The sequence below is a fragment of the Colobus angolensis genome, unplaced genomic scaffold (genome assembly GCF_000951035.1).
Source record: "Colobus angolensis palliatus isolate OR3802 unplaced genomic scaffold, Cang.pa_1.0 Scaffold292, whole genome shotgun sequence".
NCBI classification, from domain to species: Eukaryota; Metazoa; Chordata; class Mammalia; order Primates; family Cercopithecidae; genus Colobus; species Colobus angolensis.
Window position 1 is genome coordinate 565,198 of NW_012116177.1, and position 20,392 is coordinate 585,589.

The 20,392-nt window shown below is 38.2% G+C and overlaps 1 protein-coding gene and 1 long non-coding RNA gene across 4 annotated transcripts in view; one reads left to right on the top strand and one right to left on the bottom strand.

Annotated features, from left to right (window-relative positions):
- CCDC148 (coiled-coil domain containing 148) overlaps window positions 1-20,392 on the top strand; it is a 274,146-nt gene that overhangs the window by 234,212 nt on the left and 19,542 nt on the right. The gene's annotated exons all lie outside the window — the stretch shown is intronic.
- LOC105516841 overlaps window positions 1-20,392 on the bottom strand; it is a 70,390-nt gene that overhangs the window by 25,287 nt on the left and 24,711 nt on the right. The window contains exon 4 of the long non-coding RNA XR_001002552.1: window positions 2,601-2,734. This is a non-coding gene — a long non-coding RNA (uncharacterized LOC105516841). The remainder of the gene's footprint in view (window positions 1-2,600; window positions 2,735-20,392) is intronic.

Here is a 20,392-nt window from a genome sequence, read left to right on the forward strand (position 1 = left end):
CCATTTACATTTAAGGTTAATATTGTTATGTGTGAATTTGATCCTGTCATTATGATGCTAGCTAGTTATTTTGCCCATTAGTTGATGCAGTTTCTTCATGGTGTTGATGATCTACAATTTGGTACGTTTTTGCAGTGGCCAGTACTGGTTTTTCTTTCTGTATTTAGTGCTTCCCTCAGGAGCTCTTGTAAGACAGGCCTCGTGGTGGCAAAATCTCTCAGCATTTGCTTGTCTGTAAAGGATTTTATTTCTCCTTCACTTATGAAGCTTAGTTTGGCTGGATATGATATTCTGAGTTGAAAATTATTTTCTTTTAGAATGTTGAATATTGGCCCTCACTCTCTTCTGGCTTCTAGGGTTTCTGCAGAGATATCCACTGTTAGTCTGATGCGCATCCCTTTGTGGGTAACCCGACCTTTCTCTCTGGCAGCCTTTACGCCTATATGCAGAGGTAAATGCTTTGCAGCTTCCTCAGCAGCAAAGGATGCTGTGTCCTCCAGTATGTCACCCAGTATTTGTGAGTGATATGGAGGCAACTATTATATACTTTATTGATGTCTTTATTACTAACCTCTTAGGGAGTTTTACTAAGCAGTTTTAAGTAATGAAATACCGACCTTTTGGGCATAAACTTTGCAAAGATTTTATAAAGCTGCAGGGCTAGGTAGGCAGAAACTTATCTGGTATGGGTTAAATGAAGGAAGGAGAATAAAGCCATGGATTGGGAGAAATAAAATGGTAGCTTTTACAATATGCCAGTACCCTGGTGGATACCATAGAACTCCAGGCACTTGAAGTTTATTCTTTTGGGGGACTACCCCTGAAAAAAAAATGTATGTATAAAAATATGCATTTATGTTTATTTATATCTATACATACGTAAATACAGCCATCAGATGATATTAAATAAGAATTAGAAGGTTAGTGAAGGGAGTATGTTTATAATCTGGGGTTATTTTCTTTATATATTCTAACATAAGTTTTATAGTGTCACATAATTTTAAAGCTGGGAGGAATCTTACAATGCATCTAGTCCATCCTCCTTGCATTTACAAAGGTTTTAGCTTATAAGCAACAGAAATCCTTTCTAGTTAAATTTTGTAGTAAAAAGATTTCTGTGGAAAGATTTTTTTTTTTTTTTGAGACGAAGTCTCACTCTGTTGTTCCAGGCTGATGTGCAGTGGCATGATCTCGGCTCACTGCAAGCTCTGCCTCCTGGGTTCCCGCCATTCTGTGGACTCAGTCTCCCAAGTAGCTGGGACTACAGGTGCCCACCACCACGCCTGGCTAACTTTTTTTGTATTTTTAGTAGAGACGGGGTTTCACCGTGGTCTCAATCTCCTGACCTCATGATCTGCCCACCTTGGCCTTCCAAAGTGCTGGGATTACAGGCATGAGCCACCGTGCCCAGCTGGAAAGATATTTGACTAACCCACGGAAGCATCAGTTAGGCCACAGACCCAAGCTTACCAAACAGTTGGGAATAATGAAATCTGGGAAGACAGAAAAGAGTCAGGTTTGGAACCCAACTCCCTTTGGAATTATCCTCTTAAGTTTAACTATGACTACTGGACACCATGGCGTGCCTCCTCCTCTGTGGTCTCATGACATTGGACATCTCTGCTGGCAACACTGCCTTTGTTCCTGTTCCTGTCATGCCACCCAGCTCAGGGTCCTAACAGCTCCTCAACAGGCCCTGCTTCTCTGCACCACTGGCTTCTAAGTGCAACATCCATGGGGCTGAGCTCAGGTCCCACACTCATGCTCTAACTGCAAAGCAGGCTGGGAAAGCATGCATCAGGCCTCCGCTTATAGTGGGGATTTCTACAAAGGAGGAAGGGGGCTCAGAAACTGAGAAAAAAGAAAGAGAACACCTTCTACAGTTCACAGTTTTAGTTGGAAAAATCAACACATAGCCTTCTTTCTATACTTAAAACAGCAAAAAATTTGCTTCCACCTAACACTGTTGTTTTATCTTTTACAACCCAAAATGTACTCACTTCATTCCCAAAGGGAATAAACTTAAAGTCTTATTTGTGACAGCATCCAGCTCCAAATCCAAGATCCCTAGGTCATATCTTTTTGTCCCATCATCCTCTCGTCTTGTCATGATCTATCTTGATATTCCATGACCTGTGAATGGAATTTTAAAGTTCACTACCAATAACAACACCTCATATAAAATAGTATAGAAAAGGGAGGTGAAGGAAGTGAACAGAAAGTGTGTATGTGTTCGTGTGTGTGTGTGTGTGTGTGTGTGTGTCAGATCAAGGATGAACACCTTTCTGTAAGTGGTCCTTGCTTCTGCAAATGGTCAAGATCATAATTCAGATTTATAATTTCCCTTCTCTACTGTGAATTACATATGCCCTTTGCTTTCAGCCAGCATCTTGACTGATTGCAGTTCTTTACTTAATAGGTTGACTGCTACCTTAATTTCTGAAGGACTGACTTGCAGAGGTTGACTTTTATCCCTGGCATACAATTCCATAAGGTGTCTTAGGAATTCTTTGGATTTCATCTGCTTCTCCCTGCCTGTATTAAATTATAGCACTCCTATATCCCCTTGATAGGTCTATTGTTCCAACCAACACTGTAACCTTCTTTTATGTCTGTTTGCTTCATGGTATGACAAACCCCAAAAGGCAAACATTTGCATCAGATCTTAAGTCAATGTAACCATTGTTGTCCTCCGGTGGAAGCATTAGAAGTAAAACCAGCAGAGCCTGGAGTCCTGGGGATAGGGAACCGAAATTTTATTAAAGGATCTTTGGGGTTATTGTGAAAAGCACCATTCCCACTTGTATTTAATGGTACAACTATGTGCATATTCTGTCTTTGTGAGAAATGGCACCATATATTGGTCACTAATCAGAGCAAAATCACTTCTTACAAAACAGCATTGAACCTCAGAAAATATTGCTTCCCAGTTCATTCTGTAGCGGAGTCTTCAATTGGCTATCTGTCGTTTTATAAGGACAGCAGCATCCGGGTGATGCGGTGAATGCCTGCGCTTCAGCCTATTGCTCTACTTCTTACACAGTAAATGGACTTCCTTAGGAAGAAACAATGTCCTGTGGGATATTATGGATACACAGTTGGCACAAAAACAGTATATAGTGAAAGAAAATCCAGTTTATTTTTTCTGTCCTTTCCATGATAAAAGTGTGCAATAAAATATTGGAACTGGCTAAAATTGGCTGATTCCCTTGGGGTATTATACCATGCTAAGGACTCACAGGTACAGTAGTCGGATTAGCCTTGATAAAAGCAACCTACATGGTTGAGCAGTCCATAGCCCCTGTTCCCATCACTAGGAGCATTTTATCGTAAGCCCATTCAGCAAGTGGCAGGTTGCTGGAGAAGAAGAGTGATATACACATAGTATGCCATGACTCCCACCTACTTCTTTAAAATCACCTCCATACAATACATGTGCACTCTGGACTAATTCCAACAATTTTTTTGAGACTTATTTTCACAAATCCTCCAATCTTATTCCTTCAATGTCCGTAACCTACTGGCCAAACCATTAGCTACTGCCCACAAATTGTTACTAATCCATCTTTTATTCATCTGTTAAAAACTATTTGTTGAGTACTAATATGAGCCAGTCACTAATTCTTTACATCAGGTAGAGTGAACATGGAAATCATCCTATTGAAATTACATTTGCATGGTAAATTTCCCTCCTCAATCCCCTTTCAGGGACTTCTCTGAGCAGTACCATCAATCCCAGCACTCAGCTTCTGTCTGGACCAGTGCATGTGTAGATTCAGCTGTAAAACTGGCTCATTTTTTCCTTTCTCTAGAGGGGGTCTTAGGGGCTATGGGTGTGGGTTGAAGGAGGGATGCTGCTGTGGCAGGAGTGGCATGCTGAGTGGGAGCTGCCTGTCTGTGTAAATTACTTGGGTCTTCACGCCCATTCCACATTGGTTTCATAAGTTGGTACTGCTTAGGCACTCCTAGAAGCATCTGGTGGCTCAGATGACACCCAGCTCATTAGAATAGCTCTGAGTCTCATTGTTACCTGGTATCTTAAGATCAGGAGCCAAACTCTTGTTTATGAAATGGAAGTTAAAAAAATACATACCTCATATGGTTCTTGTGAGGGATAAACACACTAAAACATGGAAAACACTTACTACAATGCCTACTACATGTATCTGCTTGACAAATGATAGTTATCATAATGATCACCAGGGTCCAATAGTGATTAAAGAGCTAGATCTTAAAAGAAAACTTAAAACTTGTAAAGATGGCATGATTGTGCTGCAGAACCCTGAAGGTCTCTACTATGTGAGAACCTATAAAGGTTTTGACATGCTCCATAAGACATTCTAGAGCCCAGAATACACCGGGACACCAGTGAACTCTCTGCATCAAGGCCAAGTGGCATTGCCGTCTGCATCATGACCTGGACCAGCTGGACAGCTTTCTCTTGTTCTGACCCGTGTTCATACTGTTAGGTGTATAGGTCACTCACTAAACTGACTGGAGTGGCATTCACAAATGCTGATTTTGCTACCTTCCAAACCTACAAAGAATCATCTGGCATTATGATTGTCTTTTTTTAATGTGGAGTAAGAAAATCTGTATTAAAATCTGTACCTTCCCACTTCCTACCTCTATGATCTTAGTCAAGTTAACGATGTCACTGAACACACCCAAGTGGTTGTTAGCAGAATTAAAGGAAACGATGTATATAAAGCACCAGGAGTACAATACACACTGTTATATTCATTTCTCTCTACACCTTCCTCCTTATCTACAATGTTTAGCCAGCTGTCTCTGGGGCTTTGCTATGAGGATGTCTCTCTGGCACTTCACATTTTCCATGCCTCAGGTAAAGGTATTCATCGCTCTCTGCACCCTGTTCTTCCTCCAGCATTCCCTTTTCTGTAAATGACAACAGGATGTACTCACTGCCCAATCAGAAGCCCAAGGTGACTCTTCCCTCTCTTACTCCCCACTCCTACAGCCAAGGGCTTATTAAATTCTGGAAATTTACCTTTTGCATGTCGATATCCTTTGCTATCACCCTGATAGGGCCACCATCCTCTCTCACCTGAATTGCAGCCGCAACACCTACTTCTTCAGCCTTGCCCCAAAGCAAACACAGCTAGTCATGTCATTCAGATACTGAAAACCCTTCTGTGGTTTTTCTTCACACTTTGAGTAAAGTTCAGATGCCTTAATGTTGCCCATGGGATACCCAAAGCTGGACTCTGCTTAGCTCTTTAATCTGTCACTAGACTCCTGCCCCTCCTACTCCTCTCCAGACTGCTGGGCTCTGTCAGTTCCTGGTAGATCCACTGGGTCTTCAGATGGATGTTTCTTCTACTGAGAACATTCCTGTGGCTGACTATATTCATGTGTTCTTCATGTCTCTGCACAAATGTGACTTCCTCAGTGAGACCTTCTTTGGGCCCTTGTTGAAGTTAGGTCTTCTTGGTATATGTTTCTGTGATGCCTATTGAGATGAATTTGGACAGAGTCAAGAATTTTGACAGGACATGGAGAGGATAGTTTGTCTCTGCTTCATAATTTTTGGAGTTTGAGCTTGGAGGACTTGAATGGCTGGGGAGGAGAATAATCTGATGACTTCTTTCGTCTGGGCTGAGATGACTAGAAAGCTGGGTGTAGCTGGGAACTGTCATCTGGAGCGATGCATGGCCTCTCCATGAAGCTTGGCTTCTTCAAAGCATAGTGGCCTCAGAGGAGCCAGACTTCCTATATAATGCCTCTGAGCTCCAGGAGCTTGTCTTCCATCAAAAAAGGCAGAAGCCTTAAAGCTTTCATGACTTAGTCTTAGAAATCACATAGTATTGCTTCTATTTTGTCCACTGGTCAAAGTAATTATAAGGCCCATTGAGATTCAAGTAGAAGGCATTTAGATCCAAACTCTCAATAGGAGGAGTATCAAATAATTTGTGATCCCATATCAAAAACCACCATAGTGCCCTTTTCCTGTACAATCTTAACACTCATTTTGTATTGTAATTACTTGTTAAATGTTTATTTTCTCCAGTAAACTCTAGTAAATTCTATGGAAGTGGAATTTGCATCTGTCTTCACCATCCTACCTTTGTATCTGGCACATTGTAGGTAACCCAACCTCAATAAATATTCATTGAGAAGAGGAAAATAACTAGCATAAACCACTACTAGACAAATGGTAGGGCCCTGATTTGTTATGGTTGAATGAACCACACTTGTTTTAGTTCTGGTTAAACTAGAAGAATAAGGAATTGTCTCTTGGTTATTTATGTTTGCCTTTTTGTTCTAAACAAAAGAAAGAGTACCATCTCAAAATTGTCAAGCCTGAGTATTAAAGATCATAAACCTTAAAAGTCATCTAGCTCAATGGTTTTAATGTTTAAATCTCTTCCACTTCTCTACTAAGTGTTCCTATGTTTCATACATCCTAGGTACATGTCCATCTCCTGATGTTGAACTTGCTATCTTTGCGGGCATTGTATTTTATCTTTTGATAGCTATAGAATTTTTTTCTTTTCCTTTTTTTATTCCTTTTTTTATACTAAGCTCAGATCTGTCTCTGGTACACATTGGTCCTCCTTTTATTGTTTGAGACCGTGTGAAACAAATGTAAATCTTTCTCCTAACAAACTTTTAATATTGAGGATATTATATCTTTCTCTTTCCCCATATCTGTCTCCATCCCTATAAGGTCTTTCTTTTATGAGTTCTTTTTGGAGGGAGTATGCTTTCAACTCATTTGCCATTTTAGTGGAGGAGGGTTTAGGAGGAAAATCCTCACTGGCCAGAGGACACCACAGTAATGATGCCCACACGTCGTGGTTCAGGATCACTATGGCATTATAGTTAAAGGATATAAATTATTACAAATAAAGCTTATTGCTTAGGAAGTTATTTGTATCAGTATCTAATATATATTTATTTAAATAAGACAAGTTCATATCTGAAAGCAAACCCATTGTACTGCACAGATATATTAACATGAGATTGACCTGTCAAGGTAAAGGCCTCAAAGCACAGACAGTGGGTAAGGTGGCTTCACTTGCAGAAGGGAGCAAATAAGACATTGCTCTCCAACTCTGAGTAGATTCTGGACTAACAGACCAAGGTTCCAGTTACCATTACCTTCATTATGACTCCTTCAATCACGCTGATTGCAAACTAGAAGCAAGCCTCCCTACTTAGAGCAGCTCATGGACTTCTTTAATCTTGGAGGTCACAGAGGAGTCTCCTGCTCTCTGCTCAATGGCTTAAGAGTATAGTGCTGCTCAAACCTGTCGCACCATCCAGGAGAGCCCCTTTCCTTCACCAAAGTTAAGCTAGGCAGCTAAAGGACAGCTAACACAAAGATTCAATTGTAAGTTTTCCCTTTTGTTCTCTGGGTTAGTCCATATCTGGCCCTCTGCCTGTTTTTTGTATTGCCTGCAAGCTAAGAATGTGTTTTTGCGTGTTTAAATGGTTAAAAAAAGGAGATAAAAAAGAATTTGTGTTGTGTAGAAATTAAATGAAATTAAAATTTCTGTGTCCATAAGTAAAGTTTTGTTGGAACAGAGCCAAGTTTATTTGTCTCTGGCTGCTTTCGTGTGCTGCAATGACGGAGTTGAATAGATGCCAACAGAGACTGTATGGCCTACCGGCCTGAAATATTTATTCTTTGGCACTCTTTCCACAAAACGTATACTAATCCCAGGTCTAGCAGGATGGTGGAAGACGCGGGGAACATTAGTATAGCTGCTTAAAAGCAAAATATTCTTAAATACTTGGGTTCTATCTCACCTTTAGAAAAACTGAACTGAAATGAAGGAAAGCTGAGAAAACTTGACATTCTGTTAAACCTAAGACACCATTCTCATCTGATTACATTCCTTTCTGCCTATTCACTTCCACAGGGTAACACTCAGAGCCTTATGTATGGTCTGACCCTTCTGCTAAAACAGAGCAAACTTATAAGCTTCTTTCCACAGGATACATACATTAATTAATTTTGCCCAAAGTGGGAAAGTGTTTGTGTGTATGTGTATGGAACACTGTAAAAAATTCACATGGAACAGTGATAATATTTTTCTTTCTCTTCTACCCTTTTCTCTAAATTTTAATTATTGATAAAATTTCAAGCTAAGGAAGAGTTATAAGAATAGTGCAAATAATTTCTACCCAGTTTTACTAATTTTTAATATTTTGCCCAATTTGCTTCATCGTTTGTACTCTTTCTCTCTATACATATGCGCGCGCGCACACACACACACACACACACACACTTTGTTTTGCCATGCCTTTTGAAAGAAAGTTGCAGACATCATGACACTTTATCACTATGTTGACATGAATTAGCTGAGAATAAGGACAATTACCTACTTAACCACGATACCATTGTGATACCTAAGAAAATGAATGGTAATTCCATAATATCTATTAGTATCTAGCCATATTCAAATTTCCCCAATTGTCCTAAAAATGTTTTTTATAACCCCTCCCAACTAAGACAATATAACCACATGAGGGAAAAACTATTTTAACTAACTTGAAAACTCTGGGCCAGGCTTGGTGGCTCATACCTGTAATCCCAGCAATTTAGGAAGCCAAGATGGGTGGATTGCTTACATTCAGGAGTTCCAGAGTGGCCTGGGCAGCATGGTGAAACCCTGTGTCTACAAAAAATACAAAAACATTAGCCAGGGTTGGTGGCATATACCTGTAGTTCCAGCTCCTCAGGAGGCTGAGGTGGGAGGGTACTTGAGCCTGGGACGTGGAGGTTGCAGTGAGCCAAGATCATAATACTGCACTCCAGCCTGGGTGACAAAGTGAGACCCTGTCTTCAAAAAAAAAAGTAACGAATGAAAGACAACAGTACTCTGTATATGTTATTTGGATATATTCTTAGGGAAAAAGTACTGGAAAGAAATCCTAAACTTCACTCTTTAGGTTTATTATTAATGGTAACACTGGTGTTGAGACTTTGAAATATTTTAAATTTGCAGTAGAATAAAACATATAAATTGACATTAATATTAACAGGACTAGGACTCAGTATAAAAGAAAAATACCAATATTAAATGAAAATTTCAAAACTAATATTAAATATAAAATGAACATTTTTCTCTCTCTCGAAAGCATCACAGTAAGGGCCTAGAAACAATGACACTCCAGTGGCAATGAGTGTACCTAGTATCTAGATATTGATTTCTAGATGTTATTTCCCGCCTAAAGGAACCTGGACCAACTGGGAAACAAATGACTGATTCCAGGTCTGGGGCAGGGAAATTATAGGGTGAGTTTAGGCTATTTTATTGTGTCAGCTAATAAATGCTAAAGAAATGATAGATTTGGAAAATAACATTTTTTATTTCTTAATGTAATAATTCAGGATCATCAATGGATGGTGAAACTTTTAGGTAAAGGATTTTTCAGAAAATCAGACGTTTACACAGAACCAAATATAACTCCATGAATTACTAAATTAAAAGGGGAAAAGTATGCCTTTACAATGGAGGGAGCTGGCTATCACTACCTTAACCAAGTCTACTGATTCAGTATCACAACAGTGGGGCAACTTGACAGTGTGCCTCATGATGGTATAATATGAAGTACATCACCTTGGTGCCAAAATATTTTACCTGAACCTAATCAATTTCTTAGTCGATGAGTTGGCAAATTTTATTTGGAAAGAGTTAGATCATAATTATTTTAGGCTGTGTGGGCCACCCTGTCTCTGTCACAACTTCTCAGCTCTGTCAATATATAAGCAAATGGGTATGACTATGTGCCAATAAAACTTTATTTATAAAAATAAGCAGTAGATTGGATTTGGTCCCAGCGTCATAGTGTGTCAACCCCTGTTTAAGACCCAACTTATTGTTTACAGGAAATTCAGGGGAAAGAGGAACCAAAGTAAATAATTGGATATCAAGAGGAAATAATCAGACGAATCAAAAATGAGGAACATCCTACAAGACTTTAAATTAAACAGCGTTCCTTAAGTACTTCAAAAAACTTAATATTATGGGAAAAAATTGGGTCTGTTCAGACTAATATAAACCAGTGAGATGTAAAAACCAATTTCAGGGCATGAACCTAGATAATGATCATCTTTTTTATACATGCACCACTAAACTCTGTCTCCCCAGTCCTGTCTTTGTGCAACTGACTTTTTTTGGACTAGAGAGGAGAATCTTTCAATTATCCTGTCCCTGCCATCACAATGATCTGTGATCACTACTACAATGACTAGTTTGAATGTGTCTCAACCCTCTTGAGCTGCTTTTCGAAGCCTCATGATATAAAATCAATGCCATTTCACCTGAACATTTGATTAAAATCATTAAGAAAGCAAGTTTATGGAGAGAGGCAGAAAAAGAGATGTTCATGCTTTAAGCACCAATCTTTAGTTATCATGAGACACAAGTGGAAGATTTATATCATTTGACCCTTTTTCTTTTCAAAGAAAAAGAAAAATGTGCTTGTTCCCAATAATGATCTAAGCAGATAACTATATTTTCACTAATAATTGTCATAAAGTGACCTTCATTATTCACCTACAATTTCCTGAGACTGGACTTGGAGTTAAAATGATGATTTATTTCAGAAACTATCATCTACAAGCACCTAAAGTCTATTATAGAAAGATAATTTAAATAACTTATAAGCTGAAAACTGGTTTTAAATTAATATCAAAGGCTAGATGTGGTGGCTTATGCCTGTAATCCCAGCACTTTAGGAGGCCGAGGTGGGTGGATCATCTGATGTCAGAAGTTTGAGACCAGCCTGGCCAACATGGTGAAACCTGTCTCTACTAAAAATATAAAAATTAGCCAGGGGTGGTGGCGGTTGCCTGTAATCCCAGCTACTCGGGAGGCTGAGGCAGGAGAATCGCTTGAACCTGGGAGGCGGAGATTGCAGTGAGCCGAGATGGTGCCAGTACCCTCCAGCCTGGGCAACAGAGTGAGACTCTGTCTCAAAAAATATATATAAATAAAATTAAAATTAAAAAAATAAAGCAAAATGTCTTCATTAAAACTATAAGAAAATTACTTTCCAATCTTAAAGTATCATACATCTTAGAGGAGATGAATAAAACCAAGTAAAAGCTTTTATAAACCAAGACATCTTTTCTTAATTCATACTTTGCTGCCATAACACTCTTCTGTTCTCCCTGTACATAACTTTCAAGCAGATCCCTTTATGCTTAACTAATTTTTACTGGTCCCAAGGTCCTTGCCTCTGGTTTTTCACTCTTGTTTTGGTCTCCTCCCTTAAAAAGTCATCTTTCTGAGAAGAAAGCGGTTTCGGAATTAAGGTTTGTTTGATTTCACTCATCATAACAGAAGTTTTCTCCTGTTTTTGTTCCTTAGGGGAGATGTTCTTGAACTTTACAATAGCTTTTCAGCTCTCTTTGACAAAGAGATACAATTTGTGCTGCTGGTAACATACAGAATCTAACTTAAGATAAATGTAAACTCAGTTCACTGTTTCTGATTTTTTCTATCCTACAAACCATGCTTATAGGATGATAATTCCAAATAATTATTTCCTACCTGGAAAAAAAGACACTGAAACCATTACAAGTATTATCTGAAGATATTAGCCAAAAAGTCCAATGAAGACCCAGGCATCATTAGGAAAGAAAGCAAAGGCATGAAATGACACGTGTGTAAAATCATCATGAATTTGCGTTTGGGAAACTTCATGATTCCTGGCATGATTCAGAAAATGAGGAATATAATAGCCATGAAGTTGGGCCATTCTTCAATTTCAACTTCAAAGGCACAGGGTTGATAGACTGGCCTCTAGACTGAGAACATAGTGATACTATTATTTAAAATCCACCAACTTACTTGATTTACACATTTAATAATTATTATTGAGTGTCTACTACCTTGGGATACAATGATGGACAAAAATGACACTGTCCCTGTTTTCCAGAACCTGAAAGCCTAATGAGAGATTCAGATATTCCTGGGGAAGGCAAGCACAAAGTGCTATGGACACATATGGAGGTAGCACTTAAACTAGGGGTAGGGGATGCCAGGGATGAGTCAGGTGTTTTCACAGTAGAAGGAAAGGCCCTCCAGAAATAGGAAATGTCCTCCTGCCAAATCTCCATGAGGAACTGAAAGTAATTTAGTAATTTACTATAGTTGAAGCATTTGGAGTAGGTTGGACAAAGGTTGTGGTGAAAGAAAACATTAAATAGATAAGTAGAGGCCAAATTACAAAACTCCCTAGAAGCCTTAAATATTGTAGAGCTTGAATAAGGTTAATTCCGACTTTTTAAAGTAATTGATTTATTCATTTGAATTAATTGTATTAACCAATAAATGAATGCATTTAGTGGTTTTTACCTTTTCTATTTCAAAAATATTATAATATATACCCAGAGATTTAGCAAATTCCAGGATACTGGAAGAAACTTGTATAGAAACTATGTCTATCATTAGAGTGGCAACAAAAAATAGGGAAGTAATTACCAGGAGGTTGCACATAAATTGTGCATAGCAAGTTAATACATAAATTGGTTCAAAATGAGACTAGACAAATACAAGGGCCTCATGAAATATTAGGGGAAGTTGTTTATTAGAGGCTTTCATATGCTCTCCAGCAAAATAACTTCAGTGACTTTATCAGAAGCAGGGTTTTAGACAGGATGTTTCTTTGGTCAAATTTGGTATCATGTGTCTTAGGTATTTATATCCTTATTCCTTAACCGTACACACTCTACTTGGGGTAACTTTACTAAATAAGATCTTCAGTTAAGCTTAGAACTTTGTAGGATATTAGAAAGCCAGAGTCCATATCTGTTTGTGGGGACAACTCAGACATCCCATCTCCCACTGACTATATTTTTGAGTGACTTTTTCGTAATTAGACTCTCTACCTTCAAATTCAGCTTCTGTAGGATCATTGATTAAAACGTTGATTAAAAACAACTTTAGGAGAAAGAAAACCTTTAGATAATTTTCTCTTACTGAATTCTTCTACAGTTCTTTAGATGAAGTGCTGTAAGTTGAATCTCTCCTGACTTACTGTGAGTGGAAACAGAGAACAAAGACTTCTCTGTATAAAATTCCCAATCATTCTCCATGATCACTTTCAGTTCCCCATTAGCCTTATCATTGCCGCATAAAGAGTCTTATTTTCTTTAGATTTTCCTGAATCCATTTTCTGATCTTTTAATAATGTTTGCTAACCTCCTGAATTCCCTCTTAAGGACTCAAGTATTGATTCTAAGACAGTTAATGATCTCACCTTCTAGTGTTTTAGTAGATACTAAGCTGGGCTTAAATTACAGATATTTTAATTTAAAGTTAGTCAATCAGAAGTAACTGCCCAGCTACTATCTGGTACATACAGATATGAACACATAAACCCAAACACGCAGATACAAATACATAGACACACAAGTTCAGAGTAGGGTATAGGAGACAATGCAGGTAAAAGAGCAGGGACTTTAAGCAGAGAAAAAGTAGATGTAAAATTTATATGAAAGAATTCCTGAAGATTTTTAAAAGGAGGGCCAGTGTGAATGTTATTCAGGTAAGTTGTTTGATATAGGTCGTGTTTCCACAGGCCTTGGCTTGAGACATGTTGGACCATATGGAAAGGAAAGCAGATTGGGGGCAGTGAGAAAGTTTTAAGTTAAGATGGGAAATTTGACCTGTAACCATGGCGTACTTTTGCACTTCCCATCTTAATACTAAGTGAGCTGGGTTCACAGCAAATAATGCACTAGTACGTATTTAACAACTGGCTGGGGGTCGGAGGAGAGGGTTGGTTAAATCCTGATTTGCAGCACGTGCTGATTTCTGTGGTGTAAATATCCCACCGTAACCTATTTCAAATTACTAACTTGATATTACTGAACACGGAGATGGGAAGAGATGTGCAGTGGCACACTCTCATCTATTATTTCCGCCATACAGATTTAGTAGATATAAATTATCTCAAGAGCATAGATAATAGTAAAACATAGTAAAATAATTAAAAAGTGGTGAGTTTTTAGTATTTGTTACCTTTGTTTTTAATATAATTGATTTGATTGTAAATTTACATAATTTAATAATGCCCGTGTTTAACGACTAGCTTGCAAAGGTCCCAAAAGGTAACAATTGGCTCACTCCCTCCAACTAGTATGAAGTGGCTCTGGCATATGACTGATGGAAGAAATCCTGTGAGTAAGTCCCATGAGGAGCTAAGTGTGATTCCCTATGGGTTGCTCTGGAATTTCCTGTGTTACAGACCTGATGTGCTGTATCTGCTGTGCTGCCTCCCCTGATAAACTTTTCCAAAATTCAGAAGTGAGATCCTAAGCCTTCTGTACCCACTGGCCACTCTGCACTTGTCCTGGCTTGTATGATCAGTTTGAAGAAAAGTGGGAGGCATCCTAAACACTTTCAAGTCTTGAGTAGAAGAATAAAGGAGATGAGTGTAGAGGTAGTATTTCTATCTTGTCTTCTTGCAGGTTGCTGAAGATTCATGCAGATTGCTTTGGAAGCAGCATAACCATAGAAAACTCCCAGAATGTGCTGTCCATGCTCTTTTAAAAATGATTTCCTGAGTGGTATATGACCAGAAAGGGAGGCTCTGAGCTACGGACAATGGGTACCTCTCAAGAATAGAGCAAAGATTTTTGACAGGAGTCTTAATGATTCCACAAAGAGGGAGGAGGAGTATTATTGTAAATTTTTAGCAAAAGGCAAAACTTCACAGGGAACAAGAACAAACAAAATTACTTGGGGGTAAATGAATGTTAAATGATGATGAATTCCCAAATATATGACTAGAGAATTCATAAGTTTAGTGTAGAAATTAGGACCGTAAACTTAAAGGCCAGATGTTGGATATGACTTCATATGAAATTGTCAAATGTAAGAGGCACATCATAAGACAATAATATAAGCCAATAAATATATGGGGGAAAATGGAAAAGAGCAGGGGCAATTGACTGTGTCTGAGAGTGTGGAGAGAGTGGGAAAAGTGTAAGATACATACCTCGAATACAGAGAATAAGCCAATAAAGCCAGTAAACTGGAAATATCTTTCAAGAACAAAGAACAGATAATTTCTCCAATGTAGGTCCATACCTAGACATTGATGGCTAGAAGCTGGAGTAGGGAGGGTCTCAGACAGACCCATGACCAGCATGGAGTGAATTAATCCCAGCGAGATAAGCAGAGACTGTAGCACATGCAGACCTATCAAAGTGGGCTCAGGAGTAACCAGCAGGTTATGGGGCATGCACAATTATCAGGGGCTTGTGGCAGGAACCAAAAAAGTATGGATGGGCAGATGGGGGATGGGATGCTGGAAAGAGAATAACGTAATAGTCAGAGGAGTTCAAACACATGGATGAGACCATTCAAAATAAAAAATTAAGTGAACTGTGGACCAGGCATTTTAATATATTTCCTGTACAGGGCAGAAATAGCAAAGCATAAAGCAATATCCAAGGGGCTGGTCACTACAACAGTTTTCTATCTCGTTGTTGCTGACTTTTCTATAGTTCTCATGCAATTGACACCATTCCCAGGAAGGTAGTGGTTTCCAAATTTTAGAGAGCAAAAATGTCACCTGGTGGGTAATATGAAAATGCAAATTCCAGAACCCTATCTCCAGAGAGCCTAGGGCAGGCCCAGGAATCTGCATTTTAAAAATAGGCATTCTTCAAGATTCCTTGAAGATTTCTCACCACTTTCTGAGAAATAAAGCAGTATAATTAATCCAGGGCCCCTGCTGGTGAGAGAAGTCTAGAAACACCCTGTTAAACAGGCGCAGAGTTTCAGCAGTTCCATCTGGTGAGCAAATGCTGACACCTGTGGAGGCAAATTCATGGCCCAACTGTGACAATTAACTTGTTACAATTGCTGGGAAATATCTACTCCTTTTACCTTGTCTTGTCTTTGATTTTTAATGTTGTTGTTTTACCTGTGTTTAATACTAAATATCAGTTCAAATCTTGCTTGGAAACAGGTGAGTAGAAATTTTTATTAAATTTTTTAAAAATTGCCAACACCCTTCCTCATTTAATCAGAAGTGGAGAAAATCAATGATGCTGTTTAAATATTAGTTGAGTAATAAATTATTTTTATACTAAATGTCATGATAATGTATCAGAGAATACTTTTAAAACTGTACATTTTTGTGCAAATGGATGATTTAAAAAATATAAGGTACTTCATATGCACCTAATAAGCATGTGTCTTTATCTGTTGTATGCCTATAAAATCTTATATACTCCAATGTTCTTGCAATTATAATTGCAATTTTATCAGTTGAACAGGGAAAGTCCAAAAGTTTCCATCAACTACACCTAGAGAAGAATGCATCACTTTGTCAAAATATTGTGGCTTTTTTAATTCTTTGTAGCTCTTCCAAATCCCACAAACAAAGAAAGGATTATCATTACTATCTGAGCGTGTGTGGGCTTGAATGCGCTAAACGTTTCTAGAGGAGCAAGGCTTTTTGATGCTTAAAAAAAATACTGTGAGCTTTCAGTGCACACTAATCAGGGTATTACTCCACAAGCCATACCCTCCTAGGACTTCCATAGCTGATGTTATGTTAGACCAGTCTCAGAATAGAATCTTCCTGTGGTCCATGAGTGACAGTTGTCTTATTTGCAGAAAGGTTTGTCTCTGTGCACAATTATGCCAACTTCTGCATCAACACTTTTATGCATAGAATTGGGGCAGTGCAAACAAAACGTTCTGCTTGAATTGAAGAAAGCAGAATTGAAGAAAGTAAGAGAGAAATGTTGATTGTGCCTGGCTAAACTGATACAATTATTTTCAAAGCCTAGAATCCAGGCACAAGATAGGTTTGTTGATGTGACAGTGTTCAGGGAAACCAGAGACATGATATCAGAAAGATGTATATTCAAAAGGAGGCCTTAAGGAATATTCTTGTCTCTTGAAATAATAGAGAATCTGGCAGAGAGGAGTTGTGACATCTGGGAAAGGATAATAAAGATTAAAATTTAGAGTCACTTGGAGAGAAAATGTGAGTTGCCTTTCATATATTGACAGGGTTGGCAATATCTCTAAGAAATTATAATCTTTTGGACATAAGCTTATTGCTTTTAGAGAAAATAAAATAGCTTTTTTTTTTTTCTATTTAGACCATGGGATTGCCAAGCAGCTTAGGTCAGAGCAAATAAACCTATCTTTAATGGGCAATATTGATACCCCTTTTGTCAGCTTAACTTGGACTAAGTGGAATTTTCCCTTGGGTTGACTGTATGGGGGTCATGGTTAGGCCCCATGAGACAGCCAGGTCTGTTTATTTCCTGACCTCTATTACTGTGAAGTTCTCATGAAGGGAGAGAGCTCTTTTTCCTAAGGAGCCTCTCCTGCTGCTGCTTTACTTTCTATGTAGAATGTGAACAAAGAGACACAACCACTTCTTGGTGTCCTTTGTTAGCTGTGTCTAGATGGCCAACCCTTGGCCATTGTAATCTTTATTAAAATAAAATTTCATAAAAGTTAGCTATCTGTTTTTCCTACACCATGATTTGCTTAGTAAACCCTGTCCTACTTCTCATTCAGCCTGTCTACCCTTCCCCAGATGCCTTCCAAGTTTTGATTTAATTATAATCCAGACATCCGACTAAAGTTTACAAATCGTGAGTTGTTGGAAGCCTGTTTTATTCTCTGGCCCACGACCCTCCTCTAGGAATTTCTGTTTCCTTTGAGAGAGCTATCCAAAGAGAGACCCATATGGACATCTCTAGCTTAATGTAGGAAAGGAAAAGACAAGGTTTCTTGAGGTTTATTTCTGTCCATACTTGAATAAAGCTAGTGAGAGGATATATACATGTTTCCTTTAAAAGAGGGGGCTATCAGTGATCTATGTGTTGTTTGTAAATTCATCTGAATCTCTGTCCAGTTTATTGCTTTATCGTTTCTAGTAAAGTTGGTTCCCTATTAATTGTACTATTTTTGACTTTATTGTCTGAGTGTTGGAAAAAGCCACACATCTCTCTCTTTGCCTTTCTTGAACATAGGCTTTAGCATCTCACCTGAAAAAAACTACAGTGTAAGTAACAGAGTTCCCCAAGTAGGCACTGGAGATGGGCTTTCCTCCCCAAATCCAAACACCAGAGTTCGCTTGGTGGGATTCTAGGGTGAACTGCTTTGTAGAGTTGTCTGTCTCCAAAGAAAAAAAGGAACAGTGATTCCGGAGCTCAATTCCAAAAGCTGAATTCTGAGACAAAAAGGAAACTGCTAAGGTAGGTGTGACTTGGCAGAGTCACCAAAGAAGCTAGTTGAAACTCTATAGCCAGAGGAAATCAGCATTTGAGAGCGACAAGGGGAAAAAGCACTAGAAAAAGTCACGCCCAATACATAAATATATTTTATCATTTGTTTTTTTAAAGCATGTTTAAAATGCCTAGCCAAAAACTTAAACTAATGAAAATATTTTACTGGGGGGATTAGAAGGGTTACTTAAAAAATGGAAGAAAAAACCCGGAAGGTGTTTGTGAAAGTAACTGTTCTGCTCCACTGACTTTCTTTTTTAACCTCAAATGTTAGAGGCTGTTTGCGAAGCCTCTTCACTGATCATTTCCTAGGCTGAAAGAAAATCAGGGTTTACGTCTTTGCTGTGGGCGGCTGAATCGCTACAAAAATCTTTGGTCCTTTTGATGTTTGCTTTCTACAGAAGTTCTGAGAGATCTGGGAAGGAAGAAAGAGAATGTAATGGGGATTTTTCAAACAGCATTAGAGAAGCCATGTTTTATTAATCGTATTTACTTAAATCATTTGTTTGAGGGAGAAGACTGTGGTTTCTTTTGTGGTCTCAGTGTCCTCTCGGTTCAGCAGGTGCTGCTAAAGAAGGGAACCCAGTCCCATCATCACAATCATACAGATGTCTATCTCTGGAAAAACGAGGACCAATTAAAATCAGTTCTCACAATAAGTAGCTGAAGTTAAAAATAGATAGAACTATATGAAATATTTGATAACACAGTGGTATATTTTATTAGCATGTTTTTTAAAAGCTCAATACTAAAGCAATGCCTCTTGCAGTATTTGTGATTCTGAAAACACATTTATGAAAATTTTGGGCCTCAGAAATTGTATGTGTCTTATGACAATTTTTCAGCTGAAAAAAACCTCTCCAATAAAAGTAATCACCCATGCTTATCATTTTCTTACTTTTAAAGGCATCTTTTCCTTTACAAACAAAATTGGCATAAGAATTTAAAGAAAAGTTCCAATATTATGAGGTAAACCCTCAACAAGAGTTCCCTTCTTACACAACTGTTAAAATGATTATATAGCCTCGTAAAGATTGTTAAAATGCAATACGTATTAATTGTGGAGTTATACTATATCTACCACAAACCATTTGTGAGTTCAAGAGTCACTGTGCAAATTACCCAATTAGGATTAAATGGCAGATGTCTTGTTAGTGAGTTCATGTGATGGCAAGTGACAGGTGCCTGTAAGTATTCAAACTCCAGATGTAAGCTCTGCCTTTGTCTACTTGATAGGTGTTTCTAATTGCTCTGGGTTTTTGGTTTTGCAGAAATATGATTGTTACATATTTACATATATGGCACTTTGTATAAATGTGCTGAATAAATAAATGTATGGAGGCAATTGGGCAAATAAATGCTGATGTGCCTGAGTGGCCTTTTAAATTTCAGTTCATGATAAATAATTTCTGAAAGCCAACATTAGTTCTGCCTGTGCTGTCCCTCCAAAATCATGATCCTAGCAAGTCTGTGTCATGGTCGTGGATGTCATGCCTGAGTTTGGCTTTTAGCATTCCTGGCTCCTTATTCTCAAAAGGAACTAGAGACTAGATTTGTTCTCCAGTAATTCAACTTCTCTTCCAACTTCTCAAATGATCAAATATCTTACAAAGACATACTCACTGACTAATTAGACAGGCTTAAAGGAATAATGTATATTTAATTTATTCTTAAATTTTTATTTTGCCCACTCCTGTGTCCCGTTATTTACCTACAGCTTGGGATATTCAATGGAATGCTTTTCATCACTTTTTAATTTCATTAATTTATTCGATGTTTCTTTCATTTATTGGTGCATATCTTCTGTGTTTTAGGCACTCTGCTAATTCTTTGGGATACACAGGAGATTGAGTCACAGCCACTAGACTCAGGAAGTGCACAGTCTAGTAGACAAGACATGAAAACAAAAACTCTAATACAAAGCAGGAAGTGTCTATGTGTCTATGCCGTTCAGTTTGTTTATTGGCCATTCCTGCTTTGCTTATGGAAAGGCAAGTGTTATTTCCCAAACTGGGTCTATTGAAAAAGGTGTCTGTTATCAGATAACTGAGCAATAAGCACAGCAAGTCCTCCGTTTAGAGATTCATAATGCACTCCACCATATTATTATAAATATTCTGAAAGCTCCTGCCATAAACAAAT